At 44.5% G+C, this 21,058-nt stretch overlaps 1 protein-coding gene across 1 annotated transcript in view; it reads right to left on the bottom strand.

Moving 5' to 3' along the window:
- The window catches only part of BANK1 (B cell scaffold protein with ankyrin repeats 1), a 2,329,074-nt gene that overhangs the window by 1,063,814 nt on the left and 1,244,202 nt on the right, over window positions 1–21,058 (bottom strand). The window lies entirely within an intron of this gene.

Genomic DNA, 21,058 nt, shown 5'->3' with positions numbered 1-21,058 from the left:
TGAGGCAAAGGATGAAAAGAATGTGGGGAAACAGTGGTGATGGAGCTTAGTTTAGGAGAAAGGGTAGGTGAAACAGAAGGCAATAACAACTGTATTCCAAAATACACTCCGCCCACCAATAGCATAGATACAGTCGGAATACCTGAAACCGAAAACATTTTGTTCGTATAACCCTATATAACTCTGATCTCTGCGCCGACATCCTTTCTACTTCCAACAGCTTAGAGAATGCCATCCTCTACAAACCGTCCGTGACGTACTTGACGCACTTCGTTCTGAGTAGCGATTATCAATCCCCAGGAGTTCCCAGGAATCGACAAAAGTAACCGACCTAGCGTCAGAAACCTGCTAAACAGAAAGGAGTACCCGCACGGCCCTACGGTAACCCGGATGGTAGGGTTTCCTCAAAACGTTCAGTTTTAATACAAATCTCTTTAGCAGTGAAAAACACAGAAAAAACTCAAAAAGAAAGGATGTAATTGTCCATAATGCCCATAGCACCGAAAAAGGGGAAAAAAACCAAACAAATATACGACTTAATTTTTATTAGTCCTTGAACGAAGAAAGTATCGACTTCTTCCAGGTCGAGTTTGCTCTATAAACAATTGTTCAGCTGGCGCAATAGTGTTCGATAAAGTGAACAACGAGTCGGACCTTGGGTTCTCTGCTATTGATGACTCCACAAGTGGGTTTGGCAGCGACAGATCATCTCCTACAGGTTGAGCATCACTAAACGGCACAAAGTTTAAAGGAGTCTCAGTTTCCGTTGCCGCAATCCCAGTTCTCACCCAACCGTCTGTTGGTGAGGGGATCGGTACCATTTTCGTGTGGCCGGCGTGAACCCAGTTCTTCCGGCCCTCCAATCGGACCGCAGTCCTCGTTGTCAACAAGACTTGAAAGGGTCCTACGAATCTTGGCTCCAAGTTACGTTTCCGACCAAAATTTCGGGTAACGACCCAATCGCCTGGCCGGAGCTGATGTCCAGGACCCTCTGTCTGCGCCGGTAGAGCTTCAAAGACCTGTTGATGGATCAACCGTAGTTTAGTGGTCAAATCATGAAGGTAATCAATTAGCATTGGATACTCAAGACTATCAAAGGCCTTAGGTCTCGGGACTCCCCAAATGTTCGCAGGGCGGCCGAACACAATCTCATATGGGCTAAGCCCTACTCGAGAGTGTACAGTCGCCCTGGTTGATAGGAGGGCCAGAGGCAAGGCATCAGGCCATGATAGACCAGTGGAAGCTTGTATTTTTGCAAGTTTCAGTTTCAGGGTACCATTGTACCCTTCAACCAAACCCGCTGCCTGAGGATGATTAGCGCTATGGAATTTTTGACGGATTCCAAGGCCCTTACACACACTCTGCATCACACTTCCTACAAACTCACTTCCATTATCCGACCACACGATCCGTGGCATTCCATACCTAGGAAAGTATTCCTTCAGCAGGATTTTCGCTGTGGACAGGGCAGTGTTATCCTTAAGAGGATAGGCCTCAATCCATCTAGAGAACGCGCAAACCACAACCAAAACATACTTCAGGTTATTGCATCTCTCCATATGGATAAAGTCCAGTTGGATCACCTCAAAGGGACAAACAGGGGGAGCAAAATGACCAGGTGGAGTGGGGGTGCCCTTGCCAGGATTGTACATCAAACACACCATGCAATTCTTAACCACTCTCTCAGCACACTTAGTAATACCCTCATTCTTCCATACAGGGGACAAGAACTTACATATCCCTTTTGCACTAATATGTGACAACCCATGAGCCATTGTCACGACAGCTAATACGTACGCATCTGGTAACATCCACCTCTGACGTTCCGTCAAGTCAACCCAACATCCATGCATATCCAACCTTCCCGTACTTTCTTTCCACTTGATCTTTTCAGCTTCAGTTGCCTCGTTCTGAATTGCTTTCACACTCTCAACAGTGTCTTCACACATACCAGTTTCCGTCGGCCATCTCACTGAACTTGTCACGTACATTCGAGTTGTAAGATTCTTAGCCGTTTCCTTAGCAATCTCATCCGCAAATGCATTACCACGACCAACATCATCCGTCACTTTCCGATGTGCGCTACATTTAACAATCGCCACTTGTTTAGGCAAGGTAAGTGCATCCAAAAGATCATTCACGAGCTGCCCGTGTTGGATCTTCGTCCCATGCGATGTCATAAATCCTCTTTCTCTCCAAAGTCTTCCAAAACTGTGCGCAACACCGAATGCGTACTGACTGTCGGTAAACACATTCACTCGCTTTCCCTTAGACAAGACACATGCCCTTGTCAATGCAATCAACTCTGCCGCTTGTGCTGAATTCTGATTCAATCTCGCAGTTTCCACAATCGTGCTCAACGTCACTACAGCATACGCAGTCGTCACATCGCCATTCGGCAATTTAAAGCAAGAACCATCAACATACAAAGTACCATCAGGATCTACCAAAGGAGTGTTTTTCAGGTCCACACGACCCTTTGTTTCTTCCTCAGTTCGTAAATAACAATCATGTGGTGGTACATCATCTGATTCCATATTACTCGGCAACAATGTCGCCGGATTCAGTACATTACAACGCTTGATCTGTATATGACTTGCCAAAAGGGTCAGTTCGTACCCAGACAACCTTGCACTCGTCAGATGTTGAGTTTTTGTACGATTCAGAAGAGTATCAACTGCATGCGGAACCATCACTATGAGCATATTATCCATGACAAGACCTGCGGATTGTCGAATAGACGCCGCAGCTGCCGCCGTCGCCCTCAAGCAACTCGGCAACGCTCTAGCTACCGGGTCTAAAGTCGAGGAAAAATATGCACATGGGCGCTGCTTGTCACCAAATTGTTGCGTTAAAACACTCATAGCACAACCTTCCCTCTCGTGGACGTATAGTGTAAATGGCTTGCTGTAATCAGGAGTACCTAACACAGGAGCCGAACACAACGCATCACGAAGTTCAGAAAAACTTTTCTGACATTCCTCCGTCCATGGCAAAGGAGTCGAAACATCCTTGCACGTAAGAGCTATCAATGGCTTCGCTAACAGTGAAAAATTTGGAATCCACTGTCTACAGTATGACGTGATACCTAAAAAGGCACGCACGTCTCTCTGAGTCGTCGGCACAGTCATTCGGGCAATTGCTGCAATTCTTTCAGGGGTCAACTTCCTTCCCGCCTTTGACAATAAGTGACCTAGATAGGTAACTTCTTGACAACAATATTGCAATTTAGAAGGTGACACCTTGTGGTGTAAGTCACATAGATGCTGCAACAGTGCCACAGTAGCAGTCTTACAAATTTGTTCAGTGTCTGCAGCTACCAACAGATCGTCAACATACTGAATCAAGGCCGCACCAGCTGGCAGCACGAATGCATCAAGTTGGCTCTTGAGAGCTTGGCTGTAGATCGATGGGCTCTCACAGTAGCCTTGAGGTGCACGTTTGAACCGGAAGCTACGACCACCTAATGAAAAACCAAACAAATCTCGACTTTCCTCAGCAATTGGAATGCTAAAGAACGCATTCTTCAGATCAATTACCGAGAACCATGATGCAGAGGCTGGAATCAGAGTCAGTAAAGCTGTAATGTCGGGCACCACAGGAAACTGCGGGACAACAATTTTATTTACCTCCCGTAAGTCAATAACTAGACGGTACACAGGGGGCTTGGAGGGATCAGTTCGCTTCAGAATAGGCAACACAGGACTATTACACACGTTACCTCGTGTCTCCTCAATAACATCTTTATCGATCAAATCATAGATGATCGCTAATAGTGCCCGTTCACCATCAAGGGAGATACGATACTGGGGTATGCGCGGTAATCGCGCATCAACTTTCAATTCAACAACATAAGGTGGTATTTCCAGCAGGCCCACATCATTGGGACCTGTCGCCCACAAAGAAGCCGGAAGAGAACTCAATTCCGGTGGGAGCTCCTCGATCGATAAATACATAGGGGAAATCACTCTCTGACCCAATGTAAGCTCTACTCCCGTAGGAGAGCAGTACAAAGTCGCATGTAACCTTTTCAACAAATCCAAGCCCAAAAGATTCTCACCACAACCAGTAGTCAAAATCAAAGGAGCTTCTAACTCATGAGACCCAATCGTAAGGGGCAAGGGGCTAGAAACCGGATTGCTAACGGGGGCGCCAGAGAATCCAACGGAAACATTCGTTAAGCCAGACAAAGGCGCGCCAGGGAGTTTCGAATGCATGATGGAACTTTTTGCTGCACCAGTGTCCAACAGAAAAGGCTCAACGACGCCCAATGTGGCAACTGCGACATAAGGCCCTCTCTGATCCACCAGAACTGATACTTCTCCCTTCCTTTGTCTATGGCCGTCCTAGTAGATACCGTCCGTATCAACATCACGCTCGACATAATAGTCGTCCACATGATACTGCGCAGATCTACCAGACGAGAGATCGCGTCGATCGAAACAATTCTGCGAGTCTGACGAAGTCGCAAGACGCTCAGCCTGAGTCTGAGTAACACCGCGACCTCTACCACGTGAAGCTTGTTGAGGACCACTACGACCTCCTCGAGCCGACACACCATTGTTCCTATCACGTAGAACTAGGCAATTAAACTTCAAATGGCCCTCCCCTCGACAATATGCACATTGATTATACCCCAACACAAAGCGAGGTGCGGGAGAGTCATTGCGCACCTGTGATCTGGGAAACTGCGATTGTGAGCGATTTGGCTATTGCGAGTCATTGAAATTTGAGCGCGGAGGATACGCTTGCTGCAATAAGACCTTAGTTTTAAGATCCTTCGTTTTCTTAACTGCACGTTCACTTTCTTCCTTTTCTCTGTTTTCATAATATTGGGCCGTAGCCAATATTTGAGCAGTGGTAGAAACAGCCCACGAACTCTCAGAATTCTTCAACTTGTTGCTGAGTTCGGGCAACAAGTTCGATACAAATTTATCAACGAACAACCGCTGACCACCCTCCGAACTCATGTCCTGACCACTATGATCAACAAATGCTTCCTCAAATCTCGTAAAGAAATCGGAGACACTCTCATCCCTCTTTTGCTTACACGCGGACAATTTGTCCCAATTGACGCGCATTGCTGGTATAAGCGTTTTCATAAGAGTAATTATCCTCTGGGGCAAATCCACAATAAGCTGTTCAGGTTTAGCCCCACCAACTTGCTGGGCGTCTGCCGCCGTAAGGGCAGCCCAGTCACCGCCTAACTCAGCTGCGTGATTCTCGTGACGAATTTTCGCCCAAATCGGCTGAGGCACTACATTGCCAAACAACATGTCGATATCAGCAAGATTCATAACAGTAGCATCCACTAGTTGGGACAACTCCTTATAATAACCTGCAGGATTTTTACGAGGATCGGGCAAAGTTTGCTTCACCTGCAAAACTTCCGATCGCTTCCAAGGGAGGTGTATCCACACTCTCTGAAACCGTCCTGGGACAGCAGGATTAGCATTAGGATCACCTGGCATCCACACTGGGGGAACTTCTCGCATAGGATATTGACCAGGTTTTGCCATCCACTCTTCGGTCTCGTCTTTAAACAACGCTCGAGGTTGCACTGTACATCGAAAGGATAACAGACGTTCTAGAGCAGCTCGAACCTTATCACCTACAATCACACCAGTTGTAAATTGATGCTGGAGCTCAGAAACCTCAGACGGTACATTGTTGACCACATCGTCGACCACATCATGATCCCATTCTTCCCTCAACGATTTACACATTTCCTCAAACACGAATCGTTGCGTGGGCGCATTAAACTGGGAAAATGTTTCAAACACTATACGCGAAGTGTACTTAACAGGATTACGAATCCATTTACGTGCCATTTTTACCAAGGATTCACGTTCCCTACCATCAGGAAGCTGGCTGCGCCTCTGAGCAACATCAGAAAGAGTCGATCCAAGTATTGGCCCAAAAAGCGGAGAATAAAGAGTAGCAACAGCATTCAGGAGACGGCTACGAACAGAAGGAGAAGAAGAAGAAGGCACAGGAGCAACAACAGTAGGAGTGGAAACAATAGAGGTGGACGCGGCACCAGGAGTAGCGGGAACGACAGGCTGAGGAGGGGCTGGGAAAAGCGCAGTAGGAAGAAAAGCCGGTAAAGGAGGATGGACAATTTGCGGCACAAGAGGATTCGGGAGAGCGGGAGGAACGACGGGCTGACCAGCAGCCGCCAAAACAGCAGGTTGAGGAATAGGAAGAATCATAGGACCCACAGTATCTGGAGCATAGGGAGGTGGTGATTTCAACAAATAAGATAGGAGCGAATCTTCTATCACTTCTTCTCCCGTCTTATCGGCATTAGACGGTAACACCGGGTAACACTTATCCACCGCCATATGATGAAGTCGAGCACTAACTTCCTGCTCTTTCTCATCTTTGTCTCGCTGATACTGTTCAGCATTTCGCATCACCGTAATGACACCTTCTCTCTTATTTTTCTTACTCTGTTTGATTTCTTTCTGCTTGGCCTCTTTACGCCATAACCGGAAGGAATCAAACATGGCTGGCCTAGCCTTCTTTTTAAACAGTTTAGCTTCCAAATTATCTAAAACGGCAGTTTCGAAACTACCATGTGATGGCCAACTAAGAACACCATCATTTTTAGTATAATGGACCCAATATTCGTTATATACGATAGGACCCACGCCATGGCGACTATAGAGCTCATAAATTGGAGTTCCAACCGGAGGTATCGGACATGAATCCTCCAGCCGGGAATCCATTCTGCAACATTTAAGAAACCCAAACAAAGTACTACGGTCAGGCATCGTGCACACTAACCGAGTTTACAAACTTCAAGGGCTATCGAATTATGATGTCCTCGCACAAAAATGCGAGACCCTCGGTTTTGGCAATTGCAATCGTCAAATAAAACCCAACAACTAAGAACCACAAATGCTATGGAACCATGCGAACAACAAAGGAACACTGGGAGCGACCCACAAATACTTAACTGAAAGAGCAATGAAGTCACCAGGAAGGCCCGTCTATCGTCTCGCCGTACAAAGGACTACGCCAGGCGCCAAAACAGGTCGACAGGCAGGGCATCAGTCCGTCGCAGCTGTCAGGAGGCGGGGATCTTCGCGGGAAAAGACGTCGGGCCACTTATTTCGACAACTGGATCGATGAAGCGGGGTGCACCTTCCCTCGGAGATTTCACACGAAGTTCCTCACGATCGTCGGGCTTTGGACCGGTACCGCTGATATCGCCCCACGTGGGGCGCCAACTGAGGGACTGGGTTATTCTAAGACCCAGCGGTGCCAGGGGACAACACCTGAAACCTTCGTGGGTTACCTGTTCTGGCGTACAAAACACAGAGACACGGGACACTTCCAGCGACGTCAGAGATCAGCGTTTATTTACTGCAGGGATACAGAAATCACAAGAAGTACACAACGTGTAGGTTCTCGGAGACTGCTTCAAATTGCAAAAGTGGATCGCTCCTTTTATACACGTTTTTGCCATTGCACAGTATGGCGAACAAAGGTTACAACTCAGTTCCCACAATAAACTTCAAAGAGTCGTGTTCATGTTTCAGGAGGCCGGAACATAATTACAGCAGCATTGCCGGTTCCCAACTGTAAAAACATATCTACCCCACAATAAAACACATTCCATTCTGACCGTAAACACATTAGGAGAGAGGACAAAAACAGATGCAAAGAAAGGACAAGGATGCACAACAGGTTAAAGAAGAGTGTCGGGAGTAATAAAGGAAACTTGATGACAGGATCAAAGACCTCGTGTCCAATGCATGCATGACTGAAACAATAGGCTAGCACGGCAAGATGAGTCCCGAGAGGGGCCATCTGCCTTCGACGTGTCATTTCCCTTATCGTAAAAGTCACCCTCAAAGAAACACGTGTCCCTCATGTGAGCCTGGGAGTCCCAGGGTCACGAAGCGGGCAACGTCCGTTCGCTGGCTACTTGAGGGCAAGAAACAAAATGGATGTCGTATCTAAAATGGAACCCGAGGGTTCGGATGAACAAACCCAAAAATGAGACGAACCATACGTGGTTGCGTAGCGAAACTGCGTACACCCACTATACTCGTCATTTGCGGTTCGTAGACACCAAACTCATCCATATTCGTCACCACTCAAAAAGTGTCGTTCCGTCTCACACGGAACCTCATCCTGTCGAAGGTAATACCAAAGAAAGGATAAGAGTGCAGCACGCTATAAGAGCAAAATCTGAGGAAGCTACGCATCAGGAAAAAAGAACAAATTCCCACTGCAAGTTGTTCCCCCATACTCAACTAGAAAGCAAAGTTGTTAGTGCATGGGGCATCTGTTAACATGGAAGGGGCTGAATAGATTAACTGGGCAAGGACTGTACAAATGTAACAAGAATTCGACACGTGACATGAGTTCAAAACAATTTCCTATTTAGCCGAGAAACTTAAATACTTAATCTTCTCTGTTTGGGCAATGCCATTCGCTTTGGCCAGTGCTCTAAGGACATGCTTATACATAATTTGTAAAAAAAAATAATAATAATAGTGCAGGAACTCAGAGTTTTTCTTATCAGCCTTCACTGGCACTGCTGACTGTGGGGGGTCGCTTAAAAACAGGGCCACTGGAGTTATGCGACAAGAAAGCACCAAAGTATGTGGCAGGATTTACTTTATTATGCGGCAAGAAAAGGCAAATTATGCAGCATGATGCTGCATATTTTGTTATAGTATTTCTTCATGATTTGGACATTTTTACACATGATAATACTGTCTGGGCAAAGATGTAATCTCATTAGTATCAGTTTGACAACCAAATACAGACATAAGCAATCAAAAGATGACCAGTTAACCTTTGAGAAAAGACTTCCATTAGGTGAGAAAATGTTGCCACATTTTTTTTAACTTTTGATCTATTAGTTAAAATCTTCAGATTATGCAGCAGATAATGTATTATGTAGCAAATGTGGCAAACCCATAATTATGTGAAAAAAAGCTGCAGAATCGCATAATTCCAGTGGCCCTGCTTAAAACCAAGGCTTCCTAGTTTTGATCCGCCCTCGTGCCTGTTTCTTCCATCACCTTCCACTTCTTTTGGCTTTATCTCACTCTGACTTGTTCTTTATCATCCCTGATTTCTCCCTATGTCACTATTTTCATATCTTCTTCATCCTTCTTTCTCCATTTTCTGCCTTTCTCTATACGGCTCTGGATCAAAGTCTGATGATCAAAAATAAGCCCACCTCCCCAGTGATCTGTCCCCACAGCCACCATTCACCAACATAAATAAAGCACTGCCTATGAGCTCCTAAATAGCTGCAAGTGGCATCCCAGTTTGCCCTTTCCCTTCAGTTTCTTGATGAATACCCCTATAACCACGATTCAGGAAGGTCTCTAGTTATGTTTGCACGTTCATAATGCTTTTTTGGGATACACATAGCTATATGCACATGTTCAGAGGGTCCTTGAGTGAGGACCTCCAAAGAGAAACACCCAAGTTGGCTGCGCACGAGTCTGAGGATTAGAATCAACTGCGTAAAGGTGCATTGTTTAGAGACTATATAAAAATGTCTCTCTTCACCTCTTAAGCTTTGCTGATTTCTATTTACACTGACTTGTGCTATCAGAAATAACACTTACCCATAAAGCATGAAATAGATTTGGTTTACAGAGACTGTTTGCACTTTCTGACTTCCGCTAGTGTTTGTAGTAGTTCAGTATGTTTCCAATGATTTAAAGTTCTCTTACATGCCCACAAGACAGCATGTTAGCGGTATTAAAAGATCAAACATAATACCTAATAAATAAATAAGTAGGCATGACAATATTGAGAGACATTGAGTCCATGTTGTCTCCCTATGTCATTAAAATATAGGCACAAGATGAAGTGCCAGAACTTGGACAATAAATGCAAGATTAAGCATGGCACAGCAGCAAGGGGACATACAATCATTACATCTCGTTCTAAAATTCTTTTATCACGGGCACAGAGGCTGCAGTGCACAGAAGTAGACTGAGAAGCAAGAGTGGTCCCAGGTGGATGTCCCTCGAAGGTCCTCCATTCTGTGAACCTGATCTGTGCAGAGGTGCCTAGCTTGGCTGTCTAGTTTGCTACAGACATATTGGGGACATTCGGAAAGCTTCCCTGGATTGCATTTCATCCATTGCAGACCTTTGGCTTTGTGGTTCATAACTCACATTTGCTAGCTTTCTATTTGCTAGCTTTATTTATTTTGTGCTGTCCAGCTTGAGTTTGTCCCTTCAGTGAGGCAACCCTGTTACAAGGGCCCCCTGTATTTCTTCCACCAGTGCTCCTTTCTGTAAACAGGCCTTTAAACCTTGTTCTTATCTTGTCACATTTGCTGGCCATTCAGAGAAGAAGGTCAAATGTCAGTCTCTGTCTTGGTGTTTCATTTTTCTAACTGGTCATTCCTGTGTCCGGACGGTCACTGCTGCCCTGAGGGCGTAATTCGAGGCAAGAAACACTAATCTGCTGCCTTTGCTTAGACGCTCAGCGGCTTACTTCTGCCTCGACGCGCGACCCTCCCATAATCAGCCAGGCTCTGACAGGTAGCGCTTTCCCGAAAAGGCGCGCAGCGCTGCATTACGGATGGGATCAATACACGTCGAAGTGCGTCGAGGTGGTTCAGTCACACGCACTCATTAAGGCGGTGGATTCATTGCCCTGCGGATGTGCAGCTGAAGGGTTGAATAAGAGATGCATCGGTAATGGTGAAATCAAATTAGAAAATGCAAAAACAGCAGAAATACAGTGTTCGGAGAAGGGGCTCCCCGGGCTTGAAATCAAACAGGAAGCTTGTGACAAGGCATCCTCTGCCGGCGAGGCGACAGCCATAACCTGCACCTGTGGCTCCTGCAGCGTCACGTGCTTCCCATTCCCGCACGAGGAGTCCTCGCGCACCCTCGTCAGGCCTCGCGTGAATTTGAAAGAGATGCGCAGTTATTAGAAAAGGAACGGATATATTTCAGACAGGCAAGTCCCAAGGGAACTCACGACGCAGCTCACAGCTGGAAATGTAATAACAGCCCTGTTGGATTGTGGCAGCCCGGAATCATTACCGTGTTAAAAGGAGACAGGAGCAGGATGATGGATGGCAGGAACCTCACAGTCTGAATTGCAGGTGCTCTGCGGCTGTTGCAGGAAAAGGGTGGTGCAGAGGGTTTTGTTGCCCTAAGAGATGGGACTTTTGACTGGCCGCTTGTACGGGCAGTGTGTCTGCCCCTGTTGGTGGTACCATCGAGTACATGCCTCCTTAGACTTGCCTTCCCGCAGAACACACCCAGAGTGGAGGGTCTCAGTGTGCCAAGAAAACTATTCCATAGGTAGAGAGAGCAAAATTAATGCAATCATTAATCCAATAAACAGAATCTCACAACTATACCAATGCAGTCTCGCTGGGAAAAGCAGGGGAAGGCGTCCTGGAAAATAGTGGATTTCTAGTATCAATGAGGGCTTGCGGTATGCATGTACCTCGTGGCACAAAATATCTCATCCAACTGCCGGATCTAGCCGCTCTTTGATTATTTTTTTTTAATAAAGATTTAAAATTCTAAGAAAAGTGGTAAGAAGTTGGATGAAACCTACGGTTGTTGAACATATGCTGTATGTATAACACATTCTTCAGTAATAATGTCAGTTGGTTTATTTCTTGCATTATAAATATTCAAGTAGCTGACATACCTAATACATTTCTTTATGTAAAGGTGTATAATTCAAACCTAGCTACAAAACAATAGAGTTCTGTAGAACGAGGGAGAGAGTGAAGTGTCCAATAGGGTGGCTATGACCGAAATTTTTGGGTGGGTAATGGAGGAAGGGGGTAACAGGTAAGAATGAAGGTGGATACATTGGAAGGAGGGTTATTTTATGGCTTAGGCAACATAGGGAAAGGGGAAAGAAGAACAGAATGATGGCATGTGAAATATCAGTTTGTTGCAGCCTCAGATTTTACACATTTTATAAATTCATCATCAAACATCATTAATATGGCTGACAACAGCAAATGGTGAAACACAGATACAGTAATGTTGAGTAAAAAATAAACTGTCCCTATTTAAAAATCCACCCAGTCAGCCTGAAGCTCGCTATAAGGGGATGTGTACTAGGGGTGTGGGAGACTGTGTAATATTTTGCACAACTTCATAAAATTCGCAAAATTGTGCTTTTAGAGCAAAAAGTGGTTTGCTAATAACGTGACTTTTTTCAAACAAGGGTGCACTTTGCAAAAAATAGTCTTACAATATATAGGCAGGAGACTGGATTGAACTGAAAATATCCCTGTGCGCGACCTTTTTTGCACGATTTGAAAATTATGTGGACATAATTACAATTTAAACCAGGCTTAATGTTCATCTCAAGGCAAAACAAGTTTACTGAAGATGTATGCCTTCATTAGAGATGTGCAGAAATGTTGTCATGTCAGAAGTTTCCGATTTCCCTCTCGATGAATTTTTCTAGTTTTTGCTCAGTAATTCTTGTGCTAGTGTCTTTTTCTCCACAAAACTGTTTTAATTGAGACATTACCGTTAAATGGATTAGTAGGCAAAACTGTGCACAAAATGGAGGGCTCATGAGTTTTGCAATGCGATCTTTGCAACACTGGGCCTCATTTAAGAGGTTTTGGTGCAGAGCAGCACCACAAGGAATCTTGCGGCGCTGCCCTATGACAAAACAAAAGGGCAGGAATGCACTATATCTATGAGATACAGCACATTCCTGTCCTTTTCCCCTGTGCACAATGGGCTGCCATGCTCCAAGGCAGGCACCCTTGCACCATGGTGGAAGGGTACCTGCGTTGTGGAGCTGATTGATTATGTGCAGGAGGGGACACCTTCCTGCACAAACTCAATAAATTCAGGCGATTTTCCCTTTGTATGTGTGCTGCGGAATGCTGGACACATAGATAAAGGAATAAACATGGAGAAATGAAAAATTTCTCCTCGTTGCGCCTCCCTTACACCACCCCTAGGGTGGCGTTAGATTCTGATGCATTCTCAGGTTTACGATTTCTCATAGACTCCATGGGTGGGAACACCCACAGCAACACCCATGGAACGTCCCTTTGACTCAGTGTTCTGCGTGAAAGGGTCACATATTTACAAGGCCATGAAAAGCCACCTAAACTGTCTTTGTAAATATGCTGCAGGACACTGCGCCACCGGAACGTAAAAAAAAAAGTGACATTACAGCAGCTCAAAAGAGCTGGAAGGGGCGTCATAAATGAGGCCCACAGTTTTTTTGTTGGCTCAGTGTCCCCCTAAAATGCATTCTACACAAAAACATTTGCTTAGTTTACAACCTTCACAATAAGGTACAGATGTTTAATTTAACACATTACATCAACTTGGGGGAAGCTTTTGAAGCAAAATCATACACCACAATTTAAATCTAAAGACAGACTGATATAAGGGAATTTGTTAGGGAAAGAGACAGCTCTTAACAAATGTTCATCATCATAAGAGGGAGCTGCTTGTGCTTAGACAGCCTTTGGGTTGCAGACAGTGGTCTTCAGAAAGAAAGGCGACTCAACTCACTCAATTCTTTGAGCGGCTGTGCTGCTCATTGTGGAGTCTGTTGCCTGCATTTTAGTGCCTGGGTGGAAATATCCTTTGGTGAATTTATCTCACAGTGAAGCAGGATCAGTCTATTGCTTTCTGCAAGCTGTTTGATGGTTTAAGAATGGTATGTACTGCAATGCTACAGCTTGCAGTGCCGCTTTCAGGTCACTGACTATCAGAATGGCAGTTGCTATGGAAACTTTATTGTTTTGTAAAGAGAAACACTCTTTTAAAAGATTTATTAGATTATCTTGTGTTAACATGAGCACCGAAGTATGCCCCTTTCACTGTGTACTAGCAACATTTTAGAATGGACGTGCATACTGTCTGTAAAATCAGTAAAAGATTAATTAGGCTGCCACAAAGAGATTAATTAACGCATGTATACAAGGCCTGCACTACAGTGGCACTCCGGGTAAGGCACGCAGGTGGGGGAGAGCAGGAGGGATGTTTTTTTGCTACCTGTATCCACTCTGAACTGGCCACAAAATCTCACCACACCAGCAATTTACCCATATAGTAATGACAGCTGCATTTGGAATGAGAGAGTCCGGGCCTGCTTCACGTGGGAGGCGGGGTGAAATACCCCTTGTGTTTTCATCATACACCTAGACATGGAAGTCATATTATTCATTTCGAAAATGACACCCTCTTGTCCTATTTGATTAGGGTGACCAGATTTTCGGAACAAAAAACCGGACCAGCCATTGACACAGAAAAGGGACAAAATAGTGGCACTGGTCATAATATATATATGCACACACACACACAAACACACATATATATGTATGTGTATATGTGTGTGTGTGCTTTCAGGATAGCCATATGGAACACACCACAGCAGGGCAGAGCTAGTCTTTAATTTTCATGCTACAGAGGTGTATGTACACACACCTCTGTAGCACGAAAATTAAAGACTTCCTTGGCCAAGCTGGGGTGTGTTGCAAGGCGAGCTTTGTGATTCCGGCCTCGGTTGGTGTGCTCTGCAGGGGATGATTCATCCCCCCATTAAATCCGGGTGTGCTGCCTAAATTAAGTCAGGCAGCACAGTAGAAGACTCTTTCAAACAGAACTGTCCCTGATGTCAAAAGAGGGCCGGTATGAAGGTGAACCTTCACAGCGCAGTGGTAAACATTTGATACACTTTACCCCTTCCCCCACACTTTACCCCTCCCCCCTACAGTGGAAGCTCAGTCCCATAAAATCCTTTTCACTCCACATTTAGGGTAGGAACTCCTCTCTACTCGGGCTTTGTCCTTGGTACTCCTATCACTGCCCTTTTAAATGATATCAGGGGTGATGAATACAGAAGACGGACACAAAATGTAAAGAAGGCTAATTGTTGTTATCCGCTTCTTGGTCTTTAACCCTTCAGCTGCAAGAAGGTTGGTTTTTAGGGGCAAATGCTGGCTTTCCCTGATGTCCACATCTAGCTCCATGTGTGTTGTAAACTTGGATTCCTTTTTGCTCCAGCCGATATAAACTAGAGTATGTCAATGTCAATATCAAATGTTCTTGTTAAGCGCAACATATCACCAGGGAGGTCTCATGGCGCTAGGCAATAACAACAGCGAAAAGGACAGAAACAATAAGGGTAGTAAAACTAACTTACTGGGGGAAAAGCCAGGTTTTCAGTTCTCTCCAAAAGTGTCGATGGTCAACTATGGACGGGAGGTGTGGTGGTAGCTTATTTCAGAGCATAGGAGCCAAGTAGGAAAAAGATTGTCCGCCATTTCGAGAAGTTCGAGTGCGAGGTTGAACAAGGTACGATTTGGCACTAGACCTTAAAGATCTGCCTGGTGTGTACCATTGAAGTTTTTTAGCTAAATATCTAGGGCCGGTGTCATACATTAACCTGTGTGTTAGACACAGAATTTTGAAATGGCTTCTGAGGAAGCCAATGGAGAGTTTTAAGATTAGGGGCGGAAGGCGATCTGGGCGGAAGATTGAGAATGAGTCTGGCGGCAGTGTTCTGGAGAATCTGAAGCTTAGAAAGTAGATCCTCGTTGAGTGCCATCAGCAGAGCATTCCCATAATCCAGTCGACTGATAACAAGACCCTGCACCAAAGGTTTTCTGGCTTCGATGGGTAGCCACTTGAAAATTCTACGAAGATTCCGCATGATACCATAACAGGCACCAAGAACCTGGTTGACATGGGCTTTCATGGACAATGAGCTGTCGATGGTATATAACTTGCCATCCCCTTACACATGGCACATACACACTAGATCCAGAGTTGTGTAAAAATATGATCTACTGCAGAGGTGGTGTAATATCCTTATCTGGCAATTGCAGCTCAATAAGGTAAGGGTGGTGGGGCTGTCTGATGCAGACTATTCTCAGCAAAACCAACTCTAGCACCACTGACATCCTATATACAATTCTACTAGAACCCGGTACTTAGTCTAACATATCAATTAGCTTGAAAGTGATACATTAGAAAAATATTAAGTTCAAAAGCATAAAGTTTGGGGAAAAATAGTCTAAAATGGATTTGAAATGTATGAGAAAATTAGATATAAATTGAAATTAAAGTAAAATATAATGCTTCAAATGCTAAACTAAAAGGAACATAAAAATCCTAAAAAATGGTTTTGTACAACATACAGAAAAGTAGAAATTTTAACGCACACCTACTAAATATGTGCATTCTGCAGTTGTGCAAAAGGGCTCCGATCTTAAAACAAGATGGCAGGATGGGGGAACTGGAGGGGGAAAAGCTGCTCCATTCAGTTTTCATAAGGAAATCTAAATTCTGATTTACATTTGAGGCTAATAGAAATACATATGCAAACGTCATATTTAAATAGAAGTGACTTCAGAGAACAAGCTCTGATAAGTCCAATAGGTTTGACTTTTTTTTATAGTGCAGCAGACACTGAGGCATATTCACAAGCCCCTATCACCACCACAACGTCACTGATAGGGGCCGCGCCTTATTCACAAGGCAAAGGTAAGTCGCGTAACGTGGCTTAACGCTGCCTTGTGAATAGGGCCCCTTTCACGCGTGAAAGGGGCATGCAGTGGGTGTTGTGGTGGACGTTCCACCGCAACACCCATTGATATTTACACTGCCCCCTATTCCCAAGGGCAGCGTAAATAGGAGCTAACGCCAAACTTAAGACCAGGAAAACCCTGCTCTTAAGTTGGCGATACGAGGAGAAATGCTTTTTTTCTCCTCGTTTTTGTATTTTCCATGTGTGCTGCCTTGTGCAGCACACATGGAAAATTCAAAATGCCATGGTGTGTTTATGTACAGGAAGGTGTCCCTTCCTGTACATAAACAAACCTTTTAAAAAAAATACTGTTTTGTAACTTACATATGTGTTGCATGAAGCAGCACACATGTAAGTTCCAAACTGGCATTTTAGGTTTGTTTATGTGCAGGACCCTGCTTGCAGACACCCTTGCACTCTGGTGCAAGGGTGCCTGCGTTGGCGCTAAGTTGTGAAACTTAGCGCCATCACAGAGGGAAAACAAGGCTGCACCATGTCCTTGTGAATATGGTGCAGCCTTGCTTTCCCGAAGTGGCGGAGAGAGGCATTAAGCCAAGAAGGCTAAGCCTCTCTCCACCACTTTCTTGTGAATATCCCCCTCAATATCCATAAACACTCACACACTCTTCGACAAGGATGAAACAAAACATAACTAGGGCCATCATACACACAAACCTACACACATACAGTCACCAATTCACAAAGATCAGCCATCTGGCACTCATGCACATATTTATCTTCCTGCTTTCATACGAATTAAATGTTTTTGTCGTTTGGCAACAGGAATGGCAACCTACACAATTTATTTTTAGTTATTTTACTATGCATGTCTATCTGCATCTGTTTATTTTCTTTCCAGATAGTTGCTTTCATGCAAGTAATCACTTTAATAGCAGGCACGGTGGAATTCACACAGCCCTGCTTTAAAAACAAGGACATGTTATTCTTTCAGCTATGCTGTCATATTGATCATGTAGCAATCACAGCAAACGCCTTCCTCAAAGTGCTCTCAGTACAAACCCACTTTGGGGCTTATTTGCAAGCCCCTTGCACCGCCAGTATGTCACTTTTCCCCATATTAAAAATGACACACTGGCAGCAAAATTGTAAATAAGCCCCTTCGTTTTTAAAAGCGTCAGTGGGAACAAATAGAAACAACAGATAATGAATTAGCATAGAAGAAATGGAAATGTCATTCCTGCTTAATAATGCCCACATATTTCTCATTCTTATCCAATCGCGAAGCAGTTCGACAGACCAACCCTTCCTTACAAGCTATATGCCTTGACTGTCACAAGGATTATTATATCAGGCCTATATACAATTGGAAAATGAATTCCTCTAACCCCCATAAGGAAGGAAAAACCTACTTGGTGTCATGTGTATTTGTAGAGCGCACTAACACCCACAAGGGTATTCTGGCACCGAGCAGGCGTGTGTTGGTTATTTTGAAAAAACAGGTCTTCAGCTTCTTGTGGAATTCAAAAACAGAGGAGGAAGCGGAGGCTGTGATCTGGAGTGGGAGCTCGGTTCATGCTTTAGGAGCGATGTAACAGAATGCCTGTCCTCCTGATCAGGTTCTGTGTGTGAGTGGGATGTGTGCGAGTAGGAGTCCTGCGAAGTGGAGTTGCCTGTGTCGTTGGTGGAAGGAGATGAGACTATTTAGGTAGGAGGAGCCTAAGTTGTGCTGTGCCTTAGATGTGTGAAGAACAGAGACAAGGATGATTTGGAGGGCTCGGAGGACCTCTCCCCTCATAAAGGCGAAAGAGAGCCAGTTGGGTCAAGTTTCAACTTCAAAAATAGGAAGGAAAGACCTGAGTTTAAGATTGCAGAACAACAATCAAAATGAAGAAGGATGCAAAGTAAAGTATTTTAATTCTAAACATTTTAAAGAATGTAATTTTTACAAACAACAGTATTTTTCAATCTAAAGGTACTAAGGTTACTTTGAAACTCCATGCGTTCCAAGCTAAAAAAATAGCAAACTATCCGGCTAGATTTGTAAGAACCTTAGGTTGAAAGGTGTAAGTGTTCACATATTTGCATTTAGAGGACCCAGCATCGCAACCTCGCCATAATTCCATGGTTATTCTCAGTCACACCCAGCTAACCTCTCCAAAGAAGCTAGACATTCTTGGACATTTGGAAGTGGGGGGCAGGGAAGGACTCCCATCCTCGTTAAGTCATCACAACTGCTTCAAAAAGACACCAAACTTATAACTCATCACACTACTACCAACAAAACAGAACGCGTAAAAGGCACCAATAATGCACTTTCATGCAACCAATACATTGTCTAGTACCATACAGCTGGTAACATTTCATTCTCCATTAGCAGGAATCACAACCATAACACATCAATCAGACTTCATTGTACTGTCATACAAGCATGCATCACGTGCCAACACCAAACAAACAGCATGGAATCCTCTACGTGGTATATAAGTGCAATGGAATGCACTGGATACATTGCTATACATTGCCCTCTACATACTAACTAAAAGGGCACCAACATCACCATAGACACTGCACATGCATTACTGAACAAACCAGGGACCGTTTACAGTAAAGGCGCATTTTCATTGTTTGGGCTGGGCGAACCTTTCAAAAGGTGCGCCCATCGCAAACAATGAAATTGTGCCCTATCACCATGAATGCGCTGCCCCCAGGGCAACCGCGAACTCGTGCTGTCCCCAGGGCAGCGTATTCAGATGAGAAATGGTGCAGCTGCTTTAAAGCCGCTCAGTGTTTTCACAGTGCAGGCGGAAACCCACCAGCACTTTAAAGGGGAATTAGAGATCCCCTTGCAGAGGGCTGCTCTCAGGGGGCGCACTAACAGTGCACCACCTTTTAGGTGGCATACTGTCAGTACGCCTCCTGACAGCTTCTTTGCCTCTGCGCCTGCATCTGTAATACGGCGTGGGCGCAGAGGCAAAGGGAATCCCTCATTTGTATGGGGCACGTCCTCATGCAAATGTGGGAACGCCCCTGCAGATAGCGCGGGCACTTTATGTACACCAGCACTATCGGTATTACAGAAGGGGCTGCACAAACATCTGCAGCTCCTTCTGTAAAACCAAAGTGCCGTGGGGCACGCAAAACTGGCGCAAATGCCTGTTGCGCCCCCACGGCACTTTCTGTGATATGTCCCCAGTTAATAGACAATCATTTGCTTTGGTAAAAGTGACACCATATGACATACCCTCGATTTCCTCTTATTTTACTAGGGCATAAACTCAACCTCCAATTAACACACCCTTCAGACACAACAAGTTCTAAGCGAGCGGAGAGACCCACATAACAATACCACCCAGTGGACTACTGCACAGCCAAGGGTATTCCTATGCAATACCACATACTTGAACCACATTCCGCATCAATTGTTCATAAAAAAGCAATAACTGCCCCACATAAAAACAAACAACACGCAAAGCAATATACACAAAATATGAAAACATACATTCAGGAGGCCCACTGTGCTAAGAGGCCATACCAATTACACATCTGTGCTCTAAATTTATCAGCAATGAGGTTTATACTGTGCAAAGCTACAAGTATTTGGGTTCAAACATTTTGATCATAAATATTGTACTGTTTTAAGGTATTGGACATTCATTTTCGATTTCAATTAAAAACCTTTCTACCTTTCTAAAGATGGCACCCCTTAATGTTATCATTGTTAAAGCATGTTGGCCTCTGCTCTAAATGGAGGAGATGAATAAAGATCTCTGCTCTAAATAGAGCAGATGAATCGAGAATTTTTACATACTAGGTATTCTCCCACATTTGTGATGGAATACCCGGTATGACAAACTCTACATAAGAACCAGTAGCATAGCTAGAGCTTTTGATGCCCGGGCGGTCCCTGAGTTTGCTGCCCAGCTACGGCTGGTGCAGGTAAGAGCAGGGGGTCTTCGACAGACGACAATGAGGGAAAATAAAATTAAAAAAAATGAAAACTTCTTACCTTACGCTCACCAAAATTGCTCACCTCATCCCGAGCTACGCAAGAGATAAGGCCTTGGAGAAGGTACTCACAATACAGCTTTCTTCGCTATACATGCATTTGCTTTCCAGTGGGTCACTGAACTGTGAACCTTGATGTTACTCAGATGTTTGTAAAACCTCGAGCAGTGTAAGTAACATTTTAGTGGTCCAGCCCCATTTTTAGGAAATGGAGGATGGCACCATTTTAATTTCTAGTACTGTTTGCTTTCTTCCTGTGTACATTTAAAAACATATCAGACATTAGAGAAACTGTTTCTCAATCTTGAGACTTTCTTAAGTTACAATTATTAGTATAAACTGCAGTATGACTCACATTTATAACAAGATTCGTTTTGTCGCCAAAGCGTGTGTATGGATCGTCAGTTTTATCGCAAAAAACATATGTCATTTCTCCAGGTATCGCTGCTGGAGTGCCATAAACGAGTTCCCACCTACTTCACAACAGTCCTGTCAATAAGGAAAAGGAGTAGGGCACAATGGGCAAACCCTCTGAAGTTTTGCGCTATCAAAA

This window comes from Triturus cristatus, chromosome 2_1 (genome assembly GCF_964204655.1).
Source record: "Triturus cristatus chromosome 2_1, aTriCri1.1, whole genome shotgun sequence".
Classification (NCBI taxonomy): Eukaryota; Metazoa; Chordata; class Amphibia; order Caudata; family Salamandridae; genus Triturus; species Triturus cristatus.
This window is presented reverse-complemented; position numbering and strand designations above follow the sequence as displayed.